Here is a 27,535-nt window from a genome sequence, read left to right on the forward strand (position 1 = left end):
TGCTGTGAGTCTATATTATAGAATGGGACGAAAAACTGATAGTGAATTGTAACGTTCAGGGCCACCTAATGACGATGGATCACTCAAATTGCGTCCCGATTCAATACATCGTCCTCCAGCCGAGTTGACTCCATGGGTCTATTGCTGCCTTGGGCACCTTATGGCCGTTCTGCTGTGAGTCTATATTATCGAATGGGACGAAAAACTGATAGTGAATTGTAACGTTCAGGGCACCTAATGACGATGGATCACTCAAATTGCGTCCCGATTCAATACATCGTCCACCAGCAGACTTGTCTCCATGAGTCGATTGCTACCTCGGGCACCTTATGGCCGTTCTGCTGTGAGTGAAAGATTTTCGAATCGGACGAAAAACTGATATTGATTTGTAACATTCAGGGCCACCTAATGACGATGGACCACACAAATTGCGTCCACTAGCCGACTTGACTCCATGGGACTATTGCTGTCTCGGGCACCTTATGGCCGTTCTGCTGTGAGTCTAGATTATAGAATGGGATGAAAAACTGATAGTGAATTGTAACGTTCAGGGCCACCTAATGACGATGGATCACTCAAATTGCGTCCCGATTCAATACATTGTCCTCCAGCAGACTTGTCTCCATGGGTCTATTGTTGCCTCGGGCACCTTATGGCCGTTCTGCTGTGAGTCAAAGATTTTCGAATCGGACGAAAAACTGATAGTGAATTGTAACATTCAGGGCCACCTAATGACGATGGACCACACAAATTGCGTCCCGATTCAGTACATCGTCCTCCAGCCGACCTGACTCCATGGGTCTATTGCTGCCTCAGGCACCTTATGGCCGTTCTGCTGTGAGTCTAGATTATCGAATGGGACGAAAAACTGATAGTGAATTGTAACGTTCAGGGCCACCTAATGACGATGGATCACTCAAATTGCGTCCCGATTCAATATATCGTCCTCCAGCAGACTTGTTTCCATGGGTCTATTGTTGCCTCGGGCACCTTATGGCCGTTCTGCTGTGAGTCAAAGATTTTCGAATCGGACGAAAAACTGATAGTAAATTGGAACGTTCAAGGCCTCCTAATGACGATGGAACACTCAACTTGCGTCCCGATTCAATACATCGTCCTCCAGCGGACTTGTTTCCATTGGTCTATTGCTGCCTCGGGCACCTAATGGCCGTTCTGCTGTGAGTCAAAGACTTTCGAATCGGACGAAAAACTGACAGTGAATTGTAACATTCAGGGCCACCTAATGACGATGGACCACGCAAATTGCGTCCCGATTCAATTCATCGTCCTCCAGCCGAGTTGACTCCATGGGTCTATTGCAGCCTCGGGCACCTTATGGCCGTTCTGCTGTGAATCTACATTATCGAATGGGACGAAAAACTGGTAGTGAATTGTAACGTTCAGGGCCACCTAATGACGATGGATCACTCAAATTGCGTCCCGATTCAATACATCGTCCTCCAGCCGACTTGTCTCCATGGGTCTATTGCTGCCTCGGGCACCTTATGGCCGTTCTGCTGTGAGTCAATATTATCGAATGGGACGAAAAACTGATAGTGAATTGTAACTTTCAGGGCCACCTAATGACGATGGATCACTCAAATTGCGTCCCGATTCAATACATCGTCCTGCAGCAGACTTGTCTCCATGGGTCTATTGCTGCCTCGGGCACCTTATGGCAGGCCTGCTGTGACTCAAAGATTTTCGAATCGGACGAAAAACTGATAGTGAATTGTAACGTTCAGGGCCTCCTAATGACGATGGAACACTCAAATTGCGTCCCGATTCAATACATCGTCCTCCAGCAGACTTGTCTCCATGGGTCTATTGCTGCCTCGGGCACCTTATGGCCGTTCTGCTGTGAGTCAAAGATTTTCGAATCGGACGAAAAACTGATAGTGAATTGTAACATTCAGGGCCACCTAATGACGATGGACCACACAAATTGCGTCCCGATTCAGTACATCGTCCTCCAGCCGACCTGACTCCATGGGTCTATTGCTGCCTCAGGCACCTTATGGCCGTTCTGCTGTGAGTCTAGATTATCGAATGGGACGAAAAACTGATAGTGAATTGTAACGTTCAGGGCCACCTAATGACGATGGATCACTCAAATTGCGTCCCGATTCAATATATCGTCCTCCAGCAGACTTGTTTCCATGGGTCTATTGTTGCCTCCGGCACCTTATGGCCGTTCTGCTGTGAGTCAAAGATTTTCGAATCGGACGAAAAACTGATAGTAAATTGGAACGTTCAGGGCCACCTAATGACGATGGATCACTCAAATTGCGTCCCGATTCAATACATCGTCCTCCAGCGGACTTGTCTCCATGGGTCTATTGCTGCCTCGGGCACCTTATGGCCGTTCTGCTGTGAGTCTAGATTATCGAATGGGACGAAAAACCGATAGTGAATTGTAACATTCAGGGCCACCTAATGACGATGGATCACTCAAATTGCGTCCCGATTCAATACATCGTCCTCCAGCAGACTTGTCTCCATGGGTCGATTGCTGCCTCGGGCACCTTATGGCCGTTCTGCTGTGAGTCAAAGATTTTCGAATCGGACGAAAAACCTGATAGTGATTTGTAACATTCAGTGCCACCTAATGACGATGGACCACACAAATTGCGTCCCGATTCAGTACATGGGCCACCAGCCGACTTGACTCCATGGGACTATTGCTGCCTCGGGCACCTTATGGCCGTTCTGCTGTGAGTCTAGATTATCGAATGGGATGAAAAACTGATAGTGAATTGTAACGTTCAGGGCCACCTAATGACGATGGATCACTCAAATTGCGTCCCGATTCAATACATCGTCCTCCAGCAGACTTGTCTCCATGGGTCTATTGCTGCCTCGGGCACCTTATGGCCGTTTTGCTGTGAGTCAAAGATTTTCGAATCGGACGAAAAACTGATAGTGAATTGTAACTTTCAGGTCCACCTAATGACGATGGATCACTCAAATTGCGTCCCGATTCAATACATCGTCCACCAGCCGACTTGTCTCCATGGGTCTATTGCTGCCTCGGGCACCTTATGGCCGTTCTGCTGTGAGTCTAGATTATCGAATGGGACGAAAAACTGATAGTGAATTGTAACGTTCAGGGCCTCCTAATGACGATGGATCACTCAAATTGCGTCCCGATTCAATACATCGTCCTCCAGCAGACGTGTCTCCATGGGTCGATTGCTGCCTCGGGCACCTAATGGCCGTTCTGCTGTGAGTCAAAGAGTTTCGAATCGGACGAAAAACTGATAGTGAATTGTAACAATCAGGGCCACCTAATGACGATGGACCACGCAAATTGCGTCCCGATTCAATACATCGTCCTCCAGCCGAGTTGACTCCAAGGGTCTATAGTTGCCTCGGGCACCTAATGGCCGTTCTGCTGTGAATCTAGATTATCGAATGGGACGAAAAACTGATAGTGAATTGTAACGTTCAGGGCCACCTAATGACGACGGATCACTCAAATTGCGTCCCGATTCAATTCATCGTCCCCAGCCGACTTGTCTCCATGGGTCTATTGCTGCCTCGGGCACCTTATGGCCGTTCTGCTGTGAGTCTAGATTATAGAATGGGATGAAAAACTGATAGTGAATTGTAACGTTCAGGGCCACCTAATGACGATGGATCACTCAAATTGCGTCCCGATTCATTACATCTTCCTCCAGCAGACTTGTCTCCATGGGTCTATTGCTGCCTCGGGCACCTTATGGCCGTTCTGCTGTGAGTCAAAGATTTTCGAATCGGACGGAAAACCGATAGTAAATTGGAACGTTCAGGGCCTCCTAATGACGATGGAACACTCAAATTGCGTCCCGATTCAATACATCGTCCTCCAGCCGACTTGACTCCATGGGTCTATTGCTGCCTCGGGCAGCCGTTCTGCTGTGAGTCTAGATTATTGAATGGGACAAAAAACTGATAGTGAATTGTAACGTTCAGGGCCTCCTAATGACGATGGATCACTCAAATTGCGTCCCGATTCAATACATCGTCCTCCAGCAGACTTGTCTCCATGGGCCTATTGCTGCCTCGGGCACTTTATTGCCGTTCTGCTGTGAGTCTAGATTATCGAATGGGACGAAAAACTGATAGTGAATTGTAACGTTCAGGGCCACCTAATGACGATGGATCTCTCAAATTGCGTCCCGATTCAATACATCGTCCTCCAGCCTACTTAACTCCATGGGTCTATTGCTGCCTCGGGCACCTTATGGCCGTTCTGCTGTGAGTCTAGTTTATCGAATGGGACGAAAAACTGATAGTGAATTATAACGTTCAGGGCCTCCTAATGACGATGGATCACTCAAATTGCGTCCCGATTCAATACATCGTCCTCCAGCAGACTTGTCTCCATGGGTCTATTGCTGCCTCGGGCACCTTATGGCCGTTTTGCTGTGAGTCAAAGATTTTCGAATCGGACGAAAAACTGATAGTGAATTGTAACTTTCAGGGCCACCTAATGACGATGGATCACTCAAATTGCGTCCCGATTCAATACATCGTCCTCCAACAGACTTGTCTCCATGAGTCGATTGCTGCCTCGGGCACATTATGGCCGTTCTGCTGTGAGTCAAAGATTTTCGAATCGGACGAAATTCTGATAGTGATTTGTAACATTCAGGGCCACCTAATGACGATGGACCACACAAATTGCGTCCCGATTCAGTACATCGTCCACTAGCCGACTTGACTCCATGGGACTATTGCTGTCTCGGGCACCTTATGGCCGTTCTGCTGTGAGTCTAGATTATAGAATGGGATGAAAAACTGATAGTGAATTGTAACGTTCAGGGCCACCTAATGACGATGGATCACTCAAATTGCGTCCCGATTCAATACATCGTCCTCCAGCAGACTTGTCTCCATGGGTCTATTGCTGCCTCGGGCACCTTATGGCAGGCCTGCTGTGACTCAAAGATTTTCGAATCGGACGAAAAACTGATAGTGAATTGTAACGTTCAGGGCCTCCTAATGACGATGGAACACTCAAATTGCGTCCCGATTCAATACATCGTCCTCCAGCAGACTTGTCTCCATGGGTCTATTGCTGCCTCGGGCACCTTATGGCCGTTCTGCTGTGAGTCAAAGATTTTCGAATCGGACGAAAAACTGATAGTGAATTGTAACATTCAGGGCCACCTAATGACGATGGACCACACAAATTGCGTCCCGATTCAGTACATCGTCCTCCAGCCGACCTGACTCCATGGGTCTATTGCTGCCTCAGGCACCTTATGGCCGTTCTGCTGTGAGTCTAGATTATCGAATGGGACGAAAAACTGATAGTGAATTGTAACGTTCAGGGCCACCTAATGACGATGGATCACTCAAATTGCGTCCCGATTCAATATATCGTCCTCCAGCAGACTTGTTTCCATGGGTCTATTGTTGCCTCCGGCACCTTATGGCCGTTCTGCTGTGAGTCAAAGATTTTCGAATCGGACGAAAAACTGATAGTAAATTGGAACGTTCAGGGCCACCTAATGACGATGGATCACTCAAATTGCGTCCCGATTCAATACATCGTCCTCCAGCCGACTTGTCTCCATGGGTCTATTGCTGCCTCGGGCACCTTCTGGCCGTTCTGCTGTGAGTCTAGATTATCGAATGGGACGAAAAACCGATAGTGAATTGTAACATTCAGGGCCACCTAATGACGATGGATCACTCAAATTGCGTCCCGATTCAATACATCGTCCTCCAGCAGACTTGTCTCCATGGGTCGATTGCTGCCTCGGGCACCTTATGGCCGTTCTGCTGTGAGTCAAAGATTTTCGAATCGGACGAAAAACCTGATAGTGATTTGTAACATTCAGTGCCACCTAATGACGATGGACCACACAAATTGCGTCCCGATTCAGTACATGGGCCACCAGCCGACTTGACTCCATGGGACTATTGCTGCCTCGGGCACCTTATGGCCGTTCTGCTGTGAGTCTAGATTATCGAATGGGATGAAAAACTGATAGTGAATTGTAACGTTCAGGGCCACCTAATGACGATGGATCACTCAAATTGCGTCCCGATTCAATACATCGTCCTCCAGCAGACTTGTCTCCATGGGTCTATTGCTGCCTCGGGCACCTTATGGCCGTTTTGCTGTGAGTCAAAGATTTTCGAATCGGACGAAAAACTGATAGTGAATTGTAACTTTCAGGTCCACCTAATGACGATGGATCACTCAAATTGCGTCCCGATTCAATACATCGTCCACCAGCCGACTTGTCTCCATGGGTCTATTGCTGCCTCGGGCACCTTATGGCCGTTCTGCTGTGAGTCTAGATTATCGAATGGGACGAAAAACTGATAGTGAATTGTAACGTTCAGGGCCTCCTAATGACGATGGATCACTCAAATTGCGTCCCGATTCAATACATCGTCCTCCAGCAGACGTGTCTCCATGGGTCGATTGCTGCCTCGGGCACCTAATGGCCGTTCTGCTGTGAGTCAAAGAGTTTCGAATCGGACGAAAAACTGATAGTGAATTGTAACAATCAGGGCCACCTAATGACGATGGACCACGCAAATTGCGTCCCGATTCAATACATCGTCCTCCAGCCGAGTTGACTCCAAGGGTCTATAGTTGCCTCGGGCACCTAATGGCCGTTCTGCTGTGAATCTAGATTATCGAATGGGACGAAAAACTGATAGTGAATTGTAACGTTCAGGGCCACCTAATGACGACGGATCACTCAAATTGCGTCCCGATTCAATTCATCGTCCCCAGCCGACTTGTCTCCATGGGTCTATTGCTGCCTCGGGCACCTTATGGCCGTTCTGCTGTGAGTCTAGATTATAGAATGGGATGAAAAACTGATAGTGAATTGTAACGTTCAGGGCCACCTAATGACGATGGATCACTCAAATTGCGTCCCGATTCATTACATCGTCCTCCAGCAGACTTGTCTCCATGGGTCTATTGCTGCCTCGGGCACCTTATGGCCGTTCTGCTGTGAGTCAAAGATTTTCGAATCGGACGAAAAACTGATAGTAAATTGGAACGTTCAGGGCCTCCTAATGACGATGGAACACTCAAATTGCGTCCCGATTCAATACATCGTCCTCCATCGGACTTGTTTCCATTGGTCTATTGCTGCCTCGGGCACCTTATGGCCGTTCTGCCGTGAGTCTAGATTATCGAATGGGACGAAAAACTGATAGTGAATTGTAACGTTCAGGGCCACCTAATGACGATGGACCACGCAAATTGCGTCCCGATTCAATACATCGTCCTCCAGCCGAGTTGACTCCATGGGCCTATTGCTGCCTCGGGCACTTTATTGCCGTTCTGCTGTGAGTCTAGATTATCGAATGGGACGAAAAACTGATAGTGAATTGTAACGTTCAGGGCCACCTAATGACGATGGATCTCTCAAATTGCGTCCCGATTCAATACATCGTCCTCCAGCCGACTTGTCTCCATGGGTCTATTGCTGCCTCGGGTACCTTATGGCCGTTCTGCTGTGAGTCTAGATTATCGAATGGGACGAAAAACTGATAGTGAATTGTAACGTTCAAGGCCACTCAATGACGATGGATCACCCAAATTGCGTCCCGATTCAATACATCGTCCTCCAGCAGACTTGTCTCCATGGGTCAATTGCTGCCTCGGGCACCTTATGGCCGTTCTGCTTTGAGTCAAAGATTTTCGAATCGGACAAAAAACTGATAGTGAATTGTAACGTTCAGGGCCACCTAATGACGATGGATCACTCAAATTGCGTCCCGATTCAATACATCGTCCTCCAGCCGACTTGACTCCATGGGTCTATTGCTGCCTCGGGCAGCCGTTCTGCTGTGAGTCTAGATTATTGAATGGGACAAAAAACTGATAGTGAATTGTAACGTTCAGGGCCTCCTAATGACGATGGATCACTCAAATTGCGTCCCGATTCAATACATCGTCCTCCAGCATACTTGTCTCCATGGGCCTATTGCTGCCTCGGGCACTTTATTGCCGTTCTGCTGTGAGTCTAGATTATCGAATGGGACGAAAAACTGATAGTGAATTGTAACGTTCAGGGCCACCTAATGACGATGGATCTCTCAAATTGCGTCCCGATTCAATACATCGTCCTCCAGCCTACTTAACTCCATGGGTCTATTGCTGCCTCGGGCACCTTATGGCCGTTCTGCTGTGAGTCTAGTTTATCGAATGGGACGAAAAACTGATAGTGAATTGTGACATTCAGGGCCACCTAATGACGATGGATCACTCAAATTGCGTCCCGATTCAATACATCGTCCTCCAGCAGACTTGTCTCCATGGGTCGATTGCTGCCTCGGGCACCTTATGGCGGTTCTGCTGTGAGTCAAAGATTTTCGAATCGGACGAAGAACCTGATAGTGATTTGTAACATTAAGTGCCACCTAATGACGATGGACAACACAAATTGCGTCCCGATTCAGTACATCGTCCACTAGCCGACTTGACTCCATGGGTCTATTGCTGCCTCGGGCACCTTATGGCCGTTCTGCTGTGAGTCTAGATTATCGAATGGGATGAAAAACTGATAGTGAATTGTAACGTTCAGGGCCACCTAATGACGATGGATCACTCAAATTGCGTCCCGATTCAATACATCGTCCTCCAGCAGACTTGTCTCCATGGGTCTATTGCTGCCTCGGGCACCTTATGGCAGTCCTGCAGTGACTCAAAGTTTTTCGAATCGGACGAAAAACTGATAGTGAATTGTAACGTTCAGGGCCTCCTAATGACGATGGAACACTCAAATTGCGTCCCGATTCAATACATCGTCCTCCAGTAGACTTGTCTCCATGGGTCTATTGCTGCCTCGGGCACCTTATGGCCGTTCATCTGTGAGTCAAAGATTTTCGAATCGGACGAAAAACTGATAGTGAATTGTAACATTCTGAGCCACCTAATGACGACGGACCACACTAATTGCGTCCCGATTCAGTACATCGTCCTCCAGCCGACCTGACTCCATGGGTCTATTGCTGCCTTGGGCACCTTAGGGCCGTTCTGCTGTGAGTCTAGATTATCGAATGGGACGAAAAACTGATAGTGAATTGTAACGTTCAGGGCCACTCAATGACGATGGATCACTCAAATTGCGTCCCGATTCAATACATCGTCCTCCAGCAGACTTGTCTCCATGGGTCAATTGCTGCCTCGGGCACCTTATGGCCGTTGTGCTGTGAGTCAAAGATTTTCGAATCGGACGAAAAACTGATAGTGAATTGTAACTTTCAGGGCCACCTAATGACGATGGAACACTCAAATTGCGTCCCGATTCAATACATCGTCCACCAGCCGACTTGTCTCCATGGGTCTATTGCTGCCTCGGGCACCTAATGGCCGTTCTGCTGTGAGTCAAAGATTTTCGAATCGGACGAAACACTGATAGTGAATTTTAACATTCAGGGCCACCTAATGACGACGGACCACGCAAATTGCGTCCCGATTCAATACATCGTCCTCCAGCCGAGTTGACTCCATGGGTCTATTGCTGCCTCGGGCACCTTATGGCCGTTCTGCTGTGAGTCAAAGATTTTCGAATCGGACGAAAAACTGATAGTGAATTGTAACTTTCAGGGCCACCTAATGACGATGGATCACTCAAATTGCGTCCCGATTCAATACATCGTCCACCAGCCGACTTGTCTCCATGGGTCTATTGCTGCCTCGGGCACCTTATGGCCGTTCTGCTGTGAGTCTAGATTATCGAATGGGATGAAAAACTGATAGTGAATTGTAACGTTCAGGGCCACCTAATGACGATGGATCACTCAAATTGCGTCCCGATTCAATACATCGTCCTCCAGTAGACTTGTCTCCATGGGTCTATTGCTGCCTCGGGCACCTTATGGCCGTTCTGCTGTGAGTCAAAGATTTTCGAATCGGACGAAAAACTGATAGTGAATTGTAACATTCTGAGCCACCTAATGACGATGGACCACACAAATTGCGTCCCGATTCAGTACATCGTCCTCCAGCCGACCTGACTCCATGGGTCTATTGCTGCCTTGGGCACCTTATGGCCGTTCTGCTGTGAGTCTAGATTATCGAATGGGACGAAAAACTGATAGTGAATTGTAACCTTCAGGGCCACTCAATGACGATGGATCACTCAAATTGCGTCCCGATTCAATACATCGTCCTCCAGCAGACTTGTCTCCATGGGTCAATTGCTGCCTCGGGCACCTTATGGCCGTTCTGCTGTTAGTCAAAGATTTTCGAATCGGACGAAAAACTGATAGTGAATTGTAACTTTCAGGGCCACCTAATGACGATGGATCACTCAAATTGCGTCCCGATTCAATACATCGTCCACCAGCCGACTTGTCTCCATGGGTCAATTGCTGCCTCGGGCACCTAATGGCCGTTCTGCTGTGAGTCAAAGATTTTCGAATCGGACGAAACACTGATAGTGAATTTTAACATTCAGGGCCACCTAATGACGATGGACCACGCAAATTGCGTCCCGATTCAATACATCGTCCTCCAGCCGAGTTGACTCCATGGGTCTATTGCTGCCTCGGGCACCTTATGGCCGTTCTGCTGTGAGTCAAAGATTTTCGAATCGGACGAAAAACTGATAGTGAATTGTAACTTTCAGGGCCACCTAATGACGATGGAGCACTCAAATTGCGTCCCGATTCAATACATCGTCCACCAGCCGACTTGTCTCCATGGGTCTATTGCTGCCTCGGGCACCTTATGGCCGTTCTGCTGTGAGTCAAAGATTTTCGAATCGGACGAAAAACTGATAGTGAATTGTAACTTTCAGGGCCACCTAATGACGATGGAGCACTCAAATTGCGTCCCGATTCAATACATCGTCCACCAGCCGACTTGTCTCCATGGGTCTATTGCTGCCTCGGGCACCTTATGGCCGTTCTGCTGTGAGTCTAGATTATCGAATGGGACGAAAAACTGATAGTGAATTGTAACGTTCAGGGCCTCCTAATGACGATGGAACACTGAAATTGCGTCCCGATTCAATACATCGTCCTCCAGCAGACTTGTCTCCATGCGTCTATTGCTGCCTCGGGCACCTTACGGCCGTTCTGCTTTGAGTCAAAGATTTTCGAATCGGACGAAAAACTGATAGTGAATTGTAACGTTCAGGGCCACCTAATGACGTTGGATCACTGAAATTGCGTCCCGATTCAATACATCGTCCTCCAGCCGACCTGACTCCATGGGTCTATTGCTGCCTCAGGCACCTTATGGCCGTTCTGCTGTGAGTCTAGATTATCGAATGGGACGAAAAACTGATATTGAATTGTAACGTTCAGGGTCACCTAATAACGATGGATCACTCAAATTGCGTCCCGATTCAATATATCGTCCTCCAGCAGACTAGTTTCCATGGGTCTATTGTTGCCTCGGGCACCTTATGGCCGTTCTGCTGTGAGTCAAAGATTTTCGAATCGGACGAAGAACCTGATAGTGATTTGTAACATTAAGTGCCACCTAATGACGATGGACAACACAAATTGCGTCCCGATTCAGTACATCGTCCACTAGCCGACTTGACTCCATGGGTCTATTGCTGCCTCGGGCACCTTATGGCCGTTCTGCTGTGAGTCTAGATTATCGAATGGGATGAAAAACTGATAGTGAATTGTAACGTTCAGGGCCACCTAATGACGATGGATCACTCAAATTGCGTCCCGATTCAATACATCGTCCTCCAGCAGACTTGTCTCCATGGGTCTATTGCTGCCTCGGGCACCTTATGGCAGTCCTGCAGTGACTCATAGTTTTTCGAATCGGACGAAAAACTGATAGTGAATTGTAACGTTCAGGGCCTCCTAATGACGATGGAACACTCAAATTGCGTCCCGATTCAATACATCGTCCTCCAGTAGACTTGTCTCCATAGGTCTATTGCTGCCTCGGGCACCTTATGGCCGTTCTGCTGTGAGTCAAAGATTTTCGAATCGGACGAAAAACTGATAGTGAATTGTAACATTCTGAGCCACCTAATGACGATGGACCACACAAATTGCGTCCCGATTCAGTACATCGTCCTCCAGCCGACCTGACTCCATGGGTCTATTGCTGCCTTGGGCACCTTATGGCCGTTCTGCTGTGAGTCTAGATTATCGAATGGGACGAAAAACTGATAGTGAATTGTAACGTTCAGGGCCACTCAATGACGATGGATCACTCAAATTGCGTCCCGATTCAATACATCGTCCTCCAGCAGACTTGTCTCCATGGGTCAATTGCTGCCTCGGGCACCTTATGGCCGTTCTGCTGTGAGTCAAAGATTTTCGAATCGGACGAAACACTGATAGTGAATTTTAACATTCAGGGCCACCTAATGACGATGGACCACGCAAATTGCGTCCCGATTCAATACATCGTCCTCCAGCCGAGTTGACTCCATGGGTCTATTGCTCCCTCGGGCACCTTATGGCCGTTCTGCTGTGAGTCAAAGATTTTCGAATCGGACGAAAAACTGATAGTGAATTGTAACTTTCAGGGCCACCTAATGACGATGGAGCACTCAAATTGCGTCCCGATTCAATACATCGTCCACCAGCCGACTTGTCTCCATGGGTCTATTGCTGCCTCGGGCACCTTATGGCCGTTCTGCTGTGAGTCTAGATTATCGAATGGGACGAAAAACTGATATTGAATTGTAACGTTCAGGGTCACCTAATAACGATGGATCACTCAAATTGCGTCCCGATTCAATATATCGTCCTCCAGCAGACTTGTTTCCATGGGTCTATTGTTGCCTCGGGCACCTTATGGCCGTTCTGCTGTGAGTCAAAGATTTTCGAATCGGACGAAAAACTGATAGTAAATTGGAACGTTCAGGGCCTCCTAATGACGATGGAACACTCAAATTGCGTCCCGATTCAATACATCGTCCTCCATCGGACTTGTTTCCATTGGTCTATTGCTGCCTCGGGCACCTTATGGCCGTTCTGCTGTGAGTCTAGATTATCGAATGGGACGAAAAACTGATAGTGAATTGCAACGTTCAGGGCCACCTAATGACGATGGACCACGAAAATTGCGTCCCGATTCAATACATCGTCCTCCAGCCGACCTGACTCCATGGGTCTATTGCTGCCTCAGGCACTTTATGACCGTTCTGCTGTGAGTCTAGATTATCGAATGGGACGAAAAACTGATAGTGAGTTGTAACGTTCAGGGCCACCTAATGACGATGGATCACTCAAATTGCGTCCCGATTCAATACATCGTCCTCCAGCAGACTTGTCTCCATGGGTCGATTGCTGCCTCGGGCACCTTATGGCCGTTCTGCTGTGAGTCAAAGATTTTCGAATCGGACGAAAAACCTGATAGTGATTTGTAACATTAAGTGCCACCTAATGACGATGGACAACACAAATTGCGTCCCGATTCAGTACATCGTCCACTAGCCGACTTGACTCCATGGGTCTATTGCTGCCTCGGGCACCTTATGGCCGTTCTGCTGTGAGTCTAGATTATCGAATGGGATGAAAAACTGATAGTGAATTGTAACGTTCAGGGCCACCTAATGACGATGGATCACTCAAATTGCGTCCCGATTCAATACATCGTCCTCCAGCAGACTTGTCTCCATTGGTCTATTGCTGCCTCGGGCACCTTATGGCAGTCCTGCAGTGACTCATAGTTTTTCGAATCGGACGAAAAACTGATAGTGAATTGTAACGTTCAGGGCCTCCTAATGACGATGGAACACTCAAATTGCGTCCCGATTCAATACATCGTCCTCCAGCAGACTTGTCTCCATGGGTCTATTGCTGCCTCGGGCACCTTATGGCCATTCTGCTGTGAGTCAAAGATTTTCGAATCGGACGAAAAACTGATAGTGAATTGTAACATTCTGGGCCACCTAATGACAGTGGACCACACAAATTGCGTCCCGATTCAGTACATCGTCCTCCAGCCGACCTGACTCCATGGGTCTATTGCTGCCTCGGTCACCTTATGGCCGTTCTGCTGTGAGTCTAGATTATCGAATGGGACGAAAAACTGATAGTGAATTGTAACGTTCAGGGCCACTCAATGACGATGGATCACTCAAATTGCGTCCCGATTCAATACATCGTCCTCCAGCAGACTTGTCTCCATGGGTCAATTGCTGCCTCGGGCACCTTATGCCCGTTCTGCTGTGAGTCAAAGATTTTCGAATCGGACGAAAAACTGATAGTGAATTGTAACTTTCAGGGCCACCTAATGACGATGGATCACTCAAATTGCGTCCCGATTCAATACATCGTCCACCAGCCGACTTGTCTCCATGGGTCTATTGCTGCCTCGGGCACCTAATGGCCCTTCTGCTGTGAGTCAAGGATTTTCGAATCGGACGAAAAACTGATAGTGAATTTTAACATTCAGGGCCACCTAATGACGATGGACCACGCAAATTGCGTCCCGATTCAATACATCGTCCTCCAGCCGAGTTGACTCCATGGGTCTATTGCTGCCTCGGGCACCTTATGGCCGTTCTGCTGTGAGTCAAAGATTTTCGAATCGGACGAAAAACTGATAGTGAATTGTAACTTTCAGGGCCACCTAATGACGATGGATCACTCAAATTGCGTCCCGATTCAATACATCGTCCACCAGCCGACTTGTCTCCGTGGGTCTATTGCTGCCTCGGGCACCTTATGGCCGTTCTGCTGTGAGTCTAGATTATCGAATGGGACGAAAAACTGATAGTGAATTGTAACGTTCAGGGCCTCCTAATGACGATGGATCACTCAAATTGCGTCCCGATTCAATACATCGTCCTCCAGCAGACTTGTCTCCATGGGACTATTGCTGCCTCGGGCACCTTATGGCAGGCCTGCTGTGACTCAAAGATTTTCGAATCGGACGAAAAACTGATAGTGAATTGTAACGTTCAGGGCCTCCTAATGACGATGGAACACTGAAATTGCGTCCCGATTCAATACATCGTCCTCCAGCCGAGTTGTCTCCATGCGTCTATTGCTGCCTCGGGCACCTTATGGCCGTTCTGCTTTGAGTCAAAGATTTACGAATCGGACGAAAAACTGATAGTGAATTGTAACGTTCAGGGCCACCTAATGACGATGGATCACTCAAATTGCGTCCCGATTCAAAACATCGTCCTCCAGCCGACTTGACTCCATGAGTCTATTGCTGCCTCGGGCACCTTATGGCCGTTCTGCTGTGAGTCTAGATTATTGAATGGGACAAAAAACTGATAGTGAATTGTAACGTTCAGGGCCTCCTAATGACGATGGATCACTCAAATTGCGTCCCGATTCAATACATCGTCCTCCAGCAGACTTGTCTCCATGGGCCTATTGCTGCCTCGGGCACCCTATGGCCGTTCTGCTGTGAGTCTAGATTATCGAATGGGACGAAAAACTGATAGTGAATTGTAACGTTCAGGGCCACCTAGTGACGATGGATCTCTCAAATTGCGTCCCGATTAAATACATCGTCCTCCAGCCGAATTAACTCCATGGGTCTATTGCTGCCTCGGGCACCTCATGGCCGTTCTGCTGTGAGTCTAGTTTATCGAATGGGACGAAAAACTGATAGTGAATTATAACGTTCAGGGCCTCCTAATGACGATGGATCACTCAAATTGCGTCCCGATTCAATACATCGTCCCCCAGCAGACTTGTCTCCATGGGTCGATTGCTGCCTCGGGCACCTAATGGCCGTTCTGCTGTGAGTCAAAGATTTTCGAATCGGACGAAAAACTTATAGTGAATTGTAACATTCAGGGCCACCTAATGACGATGGACCACGCAAATTGCGTCCCGATTCAATACATCGTCCTCCAGCCGAGTTGACTCCATGGGTCTATTGCTGCCTCGGGCACCTTATGGCCGTTCTGCTGTGAATCTAGATTATCGAATGGGACGAAAAACTGATAGTGAATTGTAACGTTCAGGGCCACCTAATGACGATGGATCACTCAAATTGCGTCCCGATTCAATACATCGTCCCCAGCCGACTTGTCTCCATGGGTCTATTGTTGCCTCGGGCACCTTATGGCCGTTCTGCTGTGAGTCAAAGATTTTAGAATCGGACGAAAAACTGATAGTAAATTGGAACGTTCAGGGCCTCCTAATGACGATGGAACACTCAAATTGCGTCCCGATTCAATACATCGTCCTCCATCGGACTTGTTTCCATTGGTCTATTGCTGCCTCGGGCACCTTATGGCCGTTCTGCTGTGAGTCTAGATTATCGAATGGGACGAAAAACTGATAGTGAATTGTAACGTTCAGGGCCACCTAATGACGATGGACCACGCAAATTACGTCCCGATTCAATACATCGTCCTCCAGCCGACTTGTCTCCATGGGTCTATTGCAGCCTCGGGCACCTTATGGCCGTTCTGCTGTGAGTCTAGATTATCGAATGGGACGAAAAACTGATAGTGAATTGTAACATTCAGGGCCACCTAATGACGATGGATCACTCAAATTGCGTCCCGATTCAATACATCGTCCTCCAGCAGACTTGTCTCCATGGGTCGATTGCTGCCTCGGGCACCTTATGGCCGTTCTGCTGTGAGTCAAAGATTTTCGATTCGGACGAAAAACCTGATAGTGATTTGTAACATTAAGTGCCACCTAATGACGATGGACAACACAAATTGCGTCCCGATTCAGTACATCGTCCACTAGCCGACTTGGCTCCATGGGTCTATTGCTGCCTCGGGGACCTTATGGCCGTTCTGCTGTGAGTCTAGATTATCGAATGGGATGAAAAACTGATAGTGAATTGTAACGTTCAGGGCCACCTAATGACGATGGATCACTCAAATTGCGTCCCGATTCAATACATCGTCCTCCAGCAGACTTGTCTCCATGGGTCTATTGCTGCCTCGGGCACCTTATGGCCATTCTGCTGTGAGTCAAAGATTTTCGAATCGGACGAAAAACTGATAGTGAATTGTAACATTCTGGGCCACCTAATGACGATGGACCACACAAATTGCGTCCCGATTCAGTACATCGTCCTCCAGCCGACCTGACTCCATGGGTCTATTGCTGCCTCGGTCACCTTATGGCCGTTCTGCTGTGAGTCTAGATTATCGAATGGGACGATAAACTGATAGTGAATTGTAACGTTCAGGGCCACTCAATGACGATGGATCACTCAAATTGCGTCCCGATTCAATACATCGTCCTCCAGCAGACTTGTCTCCATGGGCCTATTGCTGCCTCGGGCACCTTATGGCCGTTCTGCTGTGAGTCTAGATTATCGAATGGGACGAAAAACTGATAGTGAATTGTAACGTTCAGGGCCACCTAGTGACGATGGATCTCTCAAATTGCGTCCCGATTAAATACATCGTCCTCCAGCCGACTTAACTCCATGGGTCTATTGCTGCCTCGGGCACCTCATGGCCGTTCTGCTGTGAGTCTAGTTTATCGAATGGGACGAAAAACTGATAGTGAATTATAACGTTCAGGGCCTCCTAATGACGATGGATCACTCAAATTGCGTCCCGATTCAATACATCGTCCCCCAGCAGACTTGTCTCCATGGGTCGATTGCTGCCTCGGGCACCTAATGGCCGTTCTGCTGTGAGTCAAAGATTTTCGAATCGGACGAAAAACTTATAGTGAATTGTAACATTCAGGGCCACCTAATGACGATGGACCACGCAAATTGCGTCCCGATTCAATACATCGTCCTCCAGCCGAGTTGACTCCATGGGTCTATTGCTGCCTCGGGCACCTTATGGCCGTTCTGCTGTGAATCTAGATTATCGAATGGGACGAAAAAGTGATAGTGAATTGTAACGTTCAGGGCCACCAAATGACGATGGATCACTCAAATTGCGTCCCGATTCAATACATCGTCCCCAGCCGACTTGTCTCCATGGGTCTATTGTTGCCTCGGGCACCTTATGGCCGTTCTGCTGTGAGTCTAGATTATCGAATGGGACGAAAAACTGATAGTGAATTGTAACGTTCAGGGTCACCTAATAACGATGGATCACTCAAATTGCGTCCCGATTCAATATATCGTCCTCCAGCAGACTTGTTTCCATGGGTCTATTGTTGCCTCGGGCACCTTATGGCCGTTCTGCTGTGAGTCAAAGATTTTCGAATCGGACGAAAAACTGATAGTAAATTGGAACGTTCAGGGCCTCCTAATGACGATGGAACACTCAAATTGCGTCCCGATTCAATACATCGTCCTCCATCGGACTTGTTTCCATTGGTCTATTGCTGCCTCGGGCACCTTATGGCCGTTCTGCTGTGAGTCTAGATTATCGAATGGGACGAAAAACTGTTAGTGAATTGTAACGTTCAGGGCCACCTAATGACGATGGACCACGCAAATTGCGTCCCGATTCAATACATCGTCCTCCAGCCGAGTTGACTCCATGGGTCTATTGCTGCCTCGGGCAACTTATGGCCGTTCTGCTGTGAATCTAGATTATCGAATGGGACGAAAAACTGGTAGTGAATTGTAACGTTCAGGGCCACCTAATGACGATGGATCACTCAAATTGCGTCCCGATTCAATACATCGTCCTCCAGCCGACTTGTCTCCATGGGTCTATTGCTGCCTCGGGCACCTTATGGCCGTTCTGCTGTGAGTCTAGATTATCGAATGGGACGAAAAACTGATAGTGAATTGTTACATTCAGGGCCACCTAATGACGATGGATCACTCAAATTGCGTCCCGATTCAATACATCGTCCTCCAGCAGACTTGTCTCCATGGGTCGATTGCTGCCTCGGGCACCTTATGGCCGTTCTGCTGTGAGTCAAAGATTTTCGAATCGGACGAAAAACCTGATAGTGATTTGTAACATTAAGTGCCACCTAATGACGATGGACAACACAAATTGCGTCCCGATTCAGTACATCGTCCACTAGCCGACTTGACTCCATGGGTCTATTGCTGCCTCGGGGACCTTATGGCCGTTCTGCTGTGAGTCTAGATTATCGAATGGGATGAAAAACTGATAGTGAATTGTAACGTTCAGGGCCACCTAATGACGATGGATCACTCAAATTGCGTCCCGAATCAATACATCGTCCTCCAGCAGACTTGTCTCCATTGGTCTATTGCTGCCTCGGGCACCTTATGGCAGTCCTGCAGTGACTCAAAGTTTTTCGAATCGGACGAAAAACTGATAGTGAATTGTAACGTTCAGGGCCTCCTAATGACGATGGAACACTCAAATTGCGTCCCGATTCAATACATCGTCCTCCAGCAGACTTGTCTCCATGGGTCTATTGCTGCCTCGGGCACCTTATGGCCATTCTGCTGTGAGTCAAAGTTTTTCTAATCGGACGAAAAACTGATAGTGAATTGTAACATTCTGGGCCACCTAATGACGATGGACCACACAAATTGCGTCCCGATTCAGTACATCGTCCTCCAGCCGACCTGACTCCATGGGTCTATTGCTGCCTCGGTCACCTTATGGCCGTTCTGCTGTGAGTCTAGATTATCGAATGGGACGAAAAACTGATAGTGAATTGTAACGTTCAGGGCCACTCAATGACGATGGATCACTCAAATTGCGTCCCGATTCAATACATCGTCCTCCAGCAGACTTGTCTCCATGGGTCAATTGCTGCCTCGGGCACCTTATGGCCGTTCTGCTGTGAGTCAAAGATTTTCGAATCGGACGAAAAACTGATAGTGAATTGTAACTTTCAGGGCCACCTAATGACGATGGATCACTCAAATTGCGTCCCGATTCAATATATCGTCCACCAGCCGACTTGTCTCCATGGGTCTATTGATGCCTCGGGCACCTAATGGCCCTTCTGCTGTGAGGCAAAGATTTTCGAATCGGACGAAAAACTGATAGTGAATTTTAACATTCAGGGCCACCTAATGACGATGGACCACGCAAATTGCGTCCCGATTCAATACATCGTCCTCCAGCCGAGTTGACTCCATGGGTCTATTGCTGCCTCGGGCACCTTATGGCCGTTCTGCTGTGAGTCAAAGATTTTCGAATCGGACGAAAAACTGATAGTGAATTGTAACTTTCAGGGCCACCTAATGACGATGGATCACTCAAATTGCGTCCCGATTCAATACATCGTCCACCAGCCGACTTGTCTCCGTGGGTCTATTGCTGCCTCGGGCACCTTATGGCCGATCTGCTGTGAGTCTAGATTATCGAATGGGACGAAAACCTGATAGTGAATTGTAACGTTCAGGGCCTCCTAATGACGATGGATCACTCAAATTGCGTCCCGATTCAATACATCGTCCTCCAGCAGACTTGTCTCCATGGGGCTATTGCTGCCTCGGGCACCTTATGGCAGGCCTGCTGTGACTCAAAGATTTTCGAATCGGACGAAAAACTGATAGTGAATTGTAACGTTCAGGGCCTCCTAATGACGATGGAACACTGAAATTGCGTCCCGATTCAATACATCGTCCTCCAGCAGACTTGTCCCCATGCGTCTATTGCTGCCTCGGGCACCTTATGGCCGTTCTGCTTTGAGTCAAAGATTTTCGAATCGGACGAAAAACTGATAGTGAATTGTAACTTTCAGGGCCACCTAATGACGATGGATCACTCAAATTGCGTCCCGATTCAATACATCGTCCTCCAGCAGACTTGTCTCCATGGGCCTATTGCTGCCTCGGGCACCTTATGGCCGTTCTGCTGTGAGTCTAGATTATCGAATGGGACGAAAAACTGATAGTGAATTGTAACGTTCAGGGCCACCTAATGACGATGGATCTCTCAAATTGCGTCCCGATTCAATACATCGTCCTCCAGCCGACTTAACTCCATGGGTCTATTGCTGCCTCGGGCACCTTATGGCCGTTCTGCTGTGAGTCTAGTTTATCGAATGGGACGAAAAACTGATAGTGAATTATAACGTTCAGGGCCTCCTAATGACGATGGATCACTCAAATTGCGTCCCGATTCAATACATCGTCCTCCAGCATACTTGTCTCCATGGGTCGATTGCTGCCTCGGGCACCTAATGGCCGTTCTGCTGTGAGTCAAAGATTTTCGAATCGGACGAAAAACTGATAGTGAATTGTAACACTCAGGGCCACCTAATGACGATGGACCACGCAAATTGCGTCCCGATTCAATACATCGTCCTCCAGCCGAGTTGACTCCATGGGTCTATTGCTGCCTCGGGCACCTTATGGCCGTTCTGCTGTGAATCTAGATTATCGAATGGGACGAAAAACTGATAGTGAATTGTAACGTTCAGGGCCAGCTAATGACGATGGATCACTCAAATTGCGTCCCGATTCAATACATCGTCCCCAGCCGACTTGTCTCCATGGGTCTATTGCTGCCTCGGGCACCTTATGGCCGTTCTGCTGTGAGTCTAGTTTATCGAATGGGACGAAAAACTGAAAGTGAATTGTAACGTTCAGGGCCACCTAATGACGATGGATCACTCAAATTGCGTCCTGATTCAATACATCGTCCTCCAGCAGACTTGACTTCATGGGTCTATTGCTGCCTCGGGCTCCTAATGGCCGTTCTGCTGTGAGTCAAATATTTTCGAATCGGACGAAAAACTGATAGTGAATTGTAACTTTCAGGGCCACCTAATGACGATGGATCACTCAAATTGCGTCCCGATTCAATACATCGTCCTCCAGCCGAGATGACTCCATGGGTCTATTGCTGCCTCGGGCACCTTATGGCCTTATGGCTGCGAGTCAAAGATTTTCGAATCGGACGAAAAACTGATAGTGAATTGTAACTTTCAGGGCCACCTAATGACGATGGATCACTCAAATTGCGTCCCGATTCAATACATCGTCCACCAGCCGACTTGTCTCCATGGGTCTATTGCTGCCTCGGGCACCTTATGGCCGTTCTGCTGTGAGTCTAGATTATCGAATGGGACGAAAAACTGATAGTGAATTGTAACGTTCAGGGCCTCCTAATGACGATGGATCACTCAAATTGCGTCCCGATTCAATACATCGTCCTCCAGCAGACTTGTCTCCATGGGTCTATTGCTGCCTCGGGCACCTTATGGCAGGCCTGCTGTGACTCAAAGATTTTCGAATCGGACGAAAAACTGATAGTGAATTGTAACGTTCAGGGCCTCCTAATGACGATGGAACACTCAAATTGCGTCCCGTTTCAATACATCGTCCTCCAGCCGACTTGACTACATGGGTCTATTGCTGCCTCGTTCACCTTATGGCCGTTCTGCAGTGAGTCTAGATTATCGAATGGGACGAAAAACTGATAGTGAATTGTAACGTTCAGGGCCACCTAATGGCGATGGATCTCTCAAATTGCGTCCCGATTCAATACATCGTCCTCCAGCCGACTTAACTCCATGGGTCTATTGCTGCCTCGGGCACCTTATGGCCGTTCTGCTGTGAGTCAAGATTACCGAATGGGACGAAAAACTGATAGTGAATTGTAACGTTCAGGGCCTCCTAATGACGATGGATCACTCAAATTGCGTCCCGATTCAATACATCGTCCTCCAGCCGACTTGACTCCATGGGTCTTCTGCTGCCTCGGGCACCTTACGGCCGTTCTGCTGTGAGTCTAGATTATCGAATGGGACGAAAAACTGATAGTGAATTGTAACGCTCAGGGCCTCCTAATGACGATGGATCACTCAAATTGCGTCCCGATTCAATACATCGTCCTCCAGCAGATTTGTCTCCATGGGTCGATTGCTGCCTCGGGCACCTTATGGCCGTTCTGCTGTGAGTCAAAGATTTTCGAATCGGACGAAAAACTGATAGTGAATTGTAACATTCAGGGCCACCTAATGACGATGGACCACGCAAATTGCGTCCCGATTCAATACATCGTCCTCCAGCCGAGTTGACTCCATGGGTCTATTGCTGCCTCGGGCACCTTATGGCCGTTCTGCTGTGAATCTAGATTATCGAATGGGACGAAAAACTGATAGTGAATTGTAACGTTCAGGGCCTCCTAATGACGATGGATCACTCAAATTGCGTCCCGATTCAATATATCGTCCTCCAGCAGACTTGTTTCCATGGGTCTATTGTTGCCTCGGGCACCTTATGGCCGTTCTGCTGTGAGTCAAAGATTTTCGAATCGGACGAAAAACTGATAGTAAATTGGAACGTTCAGGGCCTCCTAATGACGATGGAACACTCAAATTGCGTCCCGATTCAATACATCGTCCTCCATCGGACTTGTTTCCATTGGTCTATTGCTGCCTCGGGCACCTTATGGCCGTTCTGCTGTGAGTCTAGATTATCGAATGGGACGAAAAACTGTTAGTGAATTGTAACGTTCAGGGCCACCTAATGACGATGGACCACGCAAATTGCGTCCCGATTCAATACATCGTCCTCCAGCCGAGTTGACTCCATGGGTCTATTGCTGCCTCGGGCACCTTATGGCCGTTCTGCTGTGAATCTAGATTATCGAATGGGACGAAAAACTGGTAGTGAATTGTAACGTTCAGGGCCACCTAATGACGATGGATCACTCAAATTGCGTCCCGATTCAATACATCGTCCTCCAGCCGACTTGTCTCCATGGGTCTATTGCTGCCTCGGGCACCTTATGGCCGTTCTGCTGTGAGTCTAGATTATCGAATGGGACGAAAAACTGATAGTGAATTGTAACATTCAGGGCCACCTAATGACGATGGATCACTCAAATTGCGTCCCGATTCAATACATCGTCCTCAAGCAGACTTGTCTCCATGGGTCCATTGCTGCCTCGGGCACCTTATGGCCGTTCTGGCGTGAGTCAAAGATTTTCGAATCGGACGAAAAACCTGATAGTGATTTGTAACATTAAGTGCCACCTAATGACGATGGACAACACAAATTGCGTCCCGATTCAGTACATCGTCCACTAGCCGACTTGACTCCATGGGTCTATTGCTGCCTCGGGGACCTTATGGCCGTTCTGCTGTGAGTCTAGATTATCGAATGGGATGAAAAACTGATAGTGAATTGTAACGTTCAGGGCCACCTAATGACGATGGATCACTCAAATTGCGTCCCGATTCAATACATCGTCCTCCAGCAGACTTGTCTCCATTGGTCTATTGTTGCCTCGGGCACCTTATGGCAGTCCTGCAGTGACTCAAAGTTTTTCGAATCGGACGAAAAACTGATAGTGAATTGTAACGTTCAGGGCCTCCTAATGACGATGGAACACTCAAATTGCGTCCCGATTCAATACATCGTCCTCCAGCAGACTTGTCTCCATGGGTCTATTGCTGCCTCGGGCACCTTATGGCCATTCTGCTGTGAGTCAAAGATTTTCGAATCGGACGAAAAACTGATAGTGAATTGTAACATTCTGGGCCACCTAATGACGATGGACCACACAAATTGCGTCCCGATTCAGTACATCGTCCTCCAGCCGACCTGACTCCATGGGTCTATTGCTGCCTCGGTCACCTTATGGCCGTTCTGCTGTGAGTCTAGATTATCGAATGGGACGAAAAACTGATAGTGAATTGTAACGTTCAGGGCCACTCAATGACGATGGATCACTCAAATTGCGTCCCGATTCAATACATCGTCCTCCAGCAGACTTGTCTCCATGGGTCAATTGCTGCCTCGGGCACCTTATGGCCGTTCTGCTGTGAGTCAAAGATTTTCGAATCGGACCAAAAACTGATAGTGAATTGTAACTTTCAGGGCCACCTAATGACGATGGATCACTCAAATTGCGTCCCGATTCAATATATCGTCCACCAGCCGACTTGTCTCCATGGGTCTATTGATGCCTCGGGCACCTAATGGCCCTTCTGCTGTGAGTCAAAGATTTTCGAATCGGACGAAAAACTGATAGTGAATTTTAACATTCAGGGCCACCTAATGACGATGGACCACGCAAATTGCGTCCCGATTCAATACATCGTCCTCCAGCCGAGTTGACTCCATGGGTCTATTGCTGCCTCGGGCACCTTATGGCCGTTCTGCTGTGAGTCAAAGATTTTCGAATCGGACGAAAAACTGATAGTGAATTGTAACTTTCAGGGCCACCTAATGACGATGGATCACTCAAATTGCGTCCCGATTCAATACATCGTCCACCAGCCGACTTGTCTCCGTGGGTCTATTGCTGCCTCGGGCACCTTATGGCCGATCTGCTGTGAGTCTAGATTATCGAATGGGACGAAAACCTGATAGTGAATTGTAACGTTCAGGGCCTCCTAATGACGATGGATCACTCAAATTGCGTCCCGATTCAATACATCGTCCTCCAGCAGACTTGTCTCCATGGGGCTATTGCTGCCTCGGGCACCTTATGGCAGGCCTGCTGTGACTCAAAGATTTTCGAATCGGACGAAAAACTGATAGTGAATTGTAACGTTCAGGGCCTCCTAATGACGATGGAACACTGAAATTGCGTCCCGATTCAATACATCGTCCTCCAGCAGACTTGTCCCCATGCGTCTATTGCTGCCTCGGGCACCTTATGGCCGTTCTGCTTTGAGTCAAAGATTTTCGAATCGGACGAAAAACTGATAGTGAATTGTAACGTTCAGGGCCACCTAATGACGATGGATCACTCAAATAGCGTCCCGATTCAATACATCGTCCTCCAGCCGACTTGACTCCATGGGTCTATTGCTGCCTCGGGCACCTTATGGCCGTTCTGCTGTGAGTCTAGATTATTGAATGGGACAAAAAACTGGTAGTGAATTGTAACGTTCAGGGCCTCCTAATGACGATGGATCACTCAAATTGCGTCCCGATTCAATACATGGTCCTCCAGCAGACTTGTCTCCATGGGCCTATTGCTGCCTCGGGCACCTTATGGCCGTTCTGCTGTGAGTCTAGATTATCGAATGGGACGAAAAACTGATAGTGAATTGTAACGTTCAGGGCCACCTAATGACGATGGATCTCTCAAATTGCGTCCCGATTCAATACATCGTCCTCCAGCCGACTTAACTCCATGGGTCTATTGCTGCCTCGGGCACCTTATGGCCGTTCTGCTGTGAGTCTAGTTTATCGAATGGGACGAAAAACTGATAGTGAATTATAACGTTCAGGGCCTCCTAATGACGATGGATCACTCAAATTGCGTCCCGATTCAATACATCGTCCTCCAGCAGACTTGTCTCCATGGGTCGATTGCTGCCTCGGGCACCTAATGGCCGTTCTGCTGTGAGTCAAAGATTTTCGAATCGGACGAAAAACTGATAGTGAATTGTAACACTCAGGGCCACCTAATGACGATGGACCACGCAAATTGCGTCCCGATTCAATACATCGTCCTCCAGCCGAGTTGACTCCATGGGTCTATTGCTGCCTCGGGCACCTTATGGCCGTTCTGCTGTGAATCTAGATTATCGAATGGGACGAAAAACTGATAGTGAATTGTAACGTTCAGGGCCAGCTAATGACGATGGATCACTCAAATTGCGTCCCGATTCAATACATCGTCCCCAGCCGACTTGTCTCCATGGGTCTATTGCTGCCTCGGGCACCTTATGGCCGTTCTGCTGTGAGTCTAGTTTATCGAATGGGACGAAAAACTGAAAGTGAATTGTAACGTTCAGGGCCACCTAATGACGATGGATCACTCAAATTGCGTCCTGATTCAATACATCGTCCTCCAGCAGACTTGACTTCATGGGTCTATTGCTGCCTCGGGCTCCTAATGGCCGTTCTGCTGTGAGTCAAATATTTTCGAATCGGACGAAAAACTGATAGTGAATTGTAACTTTCAGGGCCACCTAATGACGATGGATCACTCAAATTGCGTCCCGATTCAATACATCGTCCTCCAGCCGAGATGACTCCATGGGTCTATTGCTGCCTCGGGCACCTTATGGCCTTATGGCTGCGAGTCAAAGATTTTCGAATCGGACGAAAAACTGATAGTGAATTGTAACTTTCAGGGCCACCTAATGACGATGGATCACTCAAATTGCGTCCCGATTCAATACATCGTCCACCAGCCGACTTGTCTCCATGGGTCTATTGCTGCCTCGGGCACCTTATGGCCGTTCTGCTGTGAGTCTAGATTATCGAATGGGACGAAAAACTGATAGTGAATTGTAACGTTCAGGGCCTCCTAATGACGATGGATCACTCAAATTGCGTCCCGATTCAATACATCGTCCTCCAGCAGACTTGTCTCCATGGGTCTATTGCTGCCTCGGGCACCTTATGGCAGGCCTGCTGTGACTCAAAGATTTTCGAATCGGACGAAAAACTGATAGTGAATTGTAACGTTCAGGGCCTCCTAATGACGATGGAACACTCAAATTGCGTCCCGTTTCAATACATCGTCCTCCAGCAGACTTGTCTCCATGCGTCTATTGCTGCCTCGGGCACCTTATGGCTGTTCTGCTTTGAGTCAAAGATTTTCGAATCGGACGAAAAACTGATAGTGAATTGTAACGTTCAGGGCCACCTAATGACGATGGATCACTCAAATTGCGTCCCGATTCAATACATCGTCCTCCAGCCGACTTGACTACATGGGTCTATTGCTGCCTCGGGCACCTTATGGCCGTTCTGCAGTGAGTCTAGATTATCGAATGGGACGAAAAACTGATAGTGAATTGTAACGTTCAGGGCCACCTAATGGCGATGGATCTCTCAAATTGCGTCCCGATTCAATACATCGTCCTC

The sequence above is a fragment of the Schistocerca cancellata genome, chromosome 2 (genome assembly GCF_023864275.1).
Source record: "Schistocerca cancellata isolate TAMUIC-IGC-003103 chromosome 2, iqSchCanc2.1, whole genome shotgun sequence".
Taxonomy (NCBI): domain Eukaryota; kingdom Metazoa; phylum Arthropoda; class Insecta; order Orthoptera; family Acrididae; genus Schistocerca; species Schistocerca cancellata.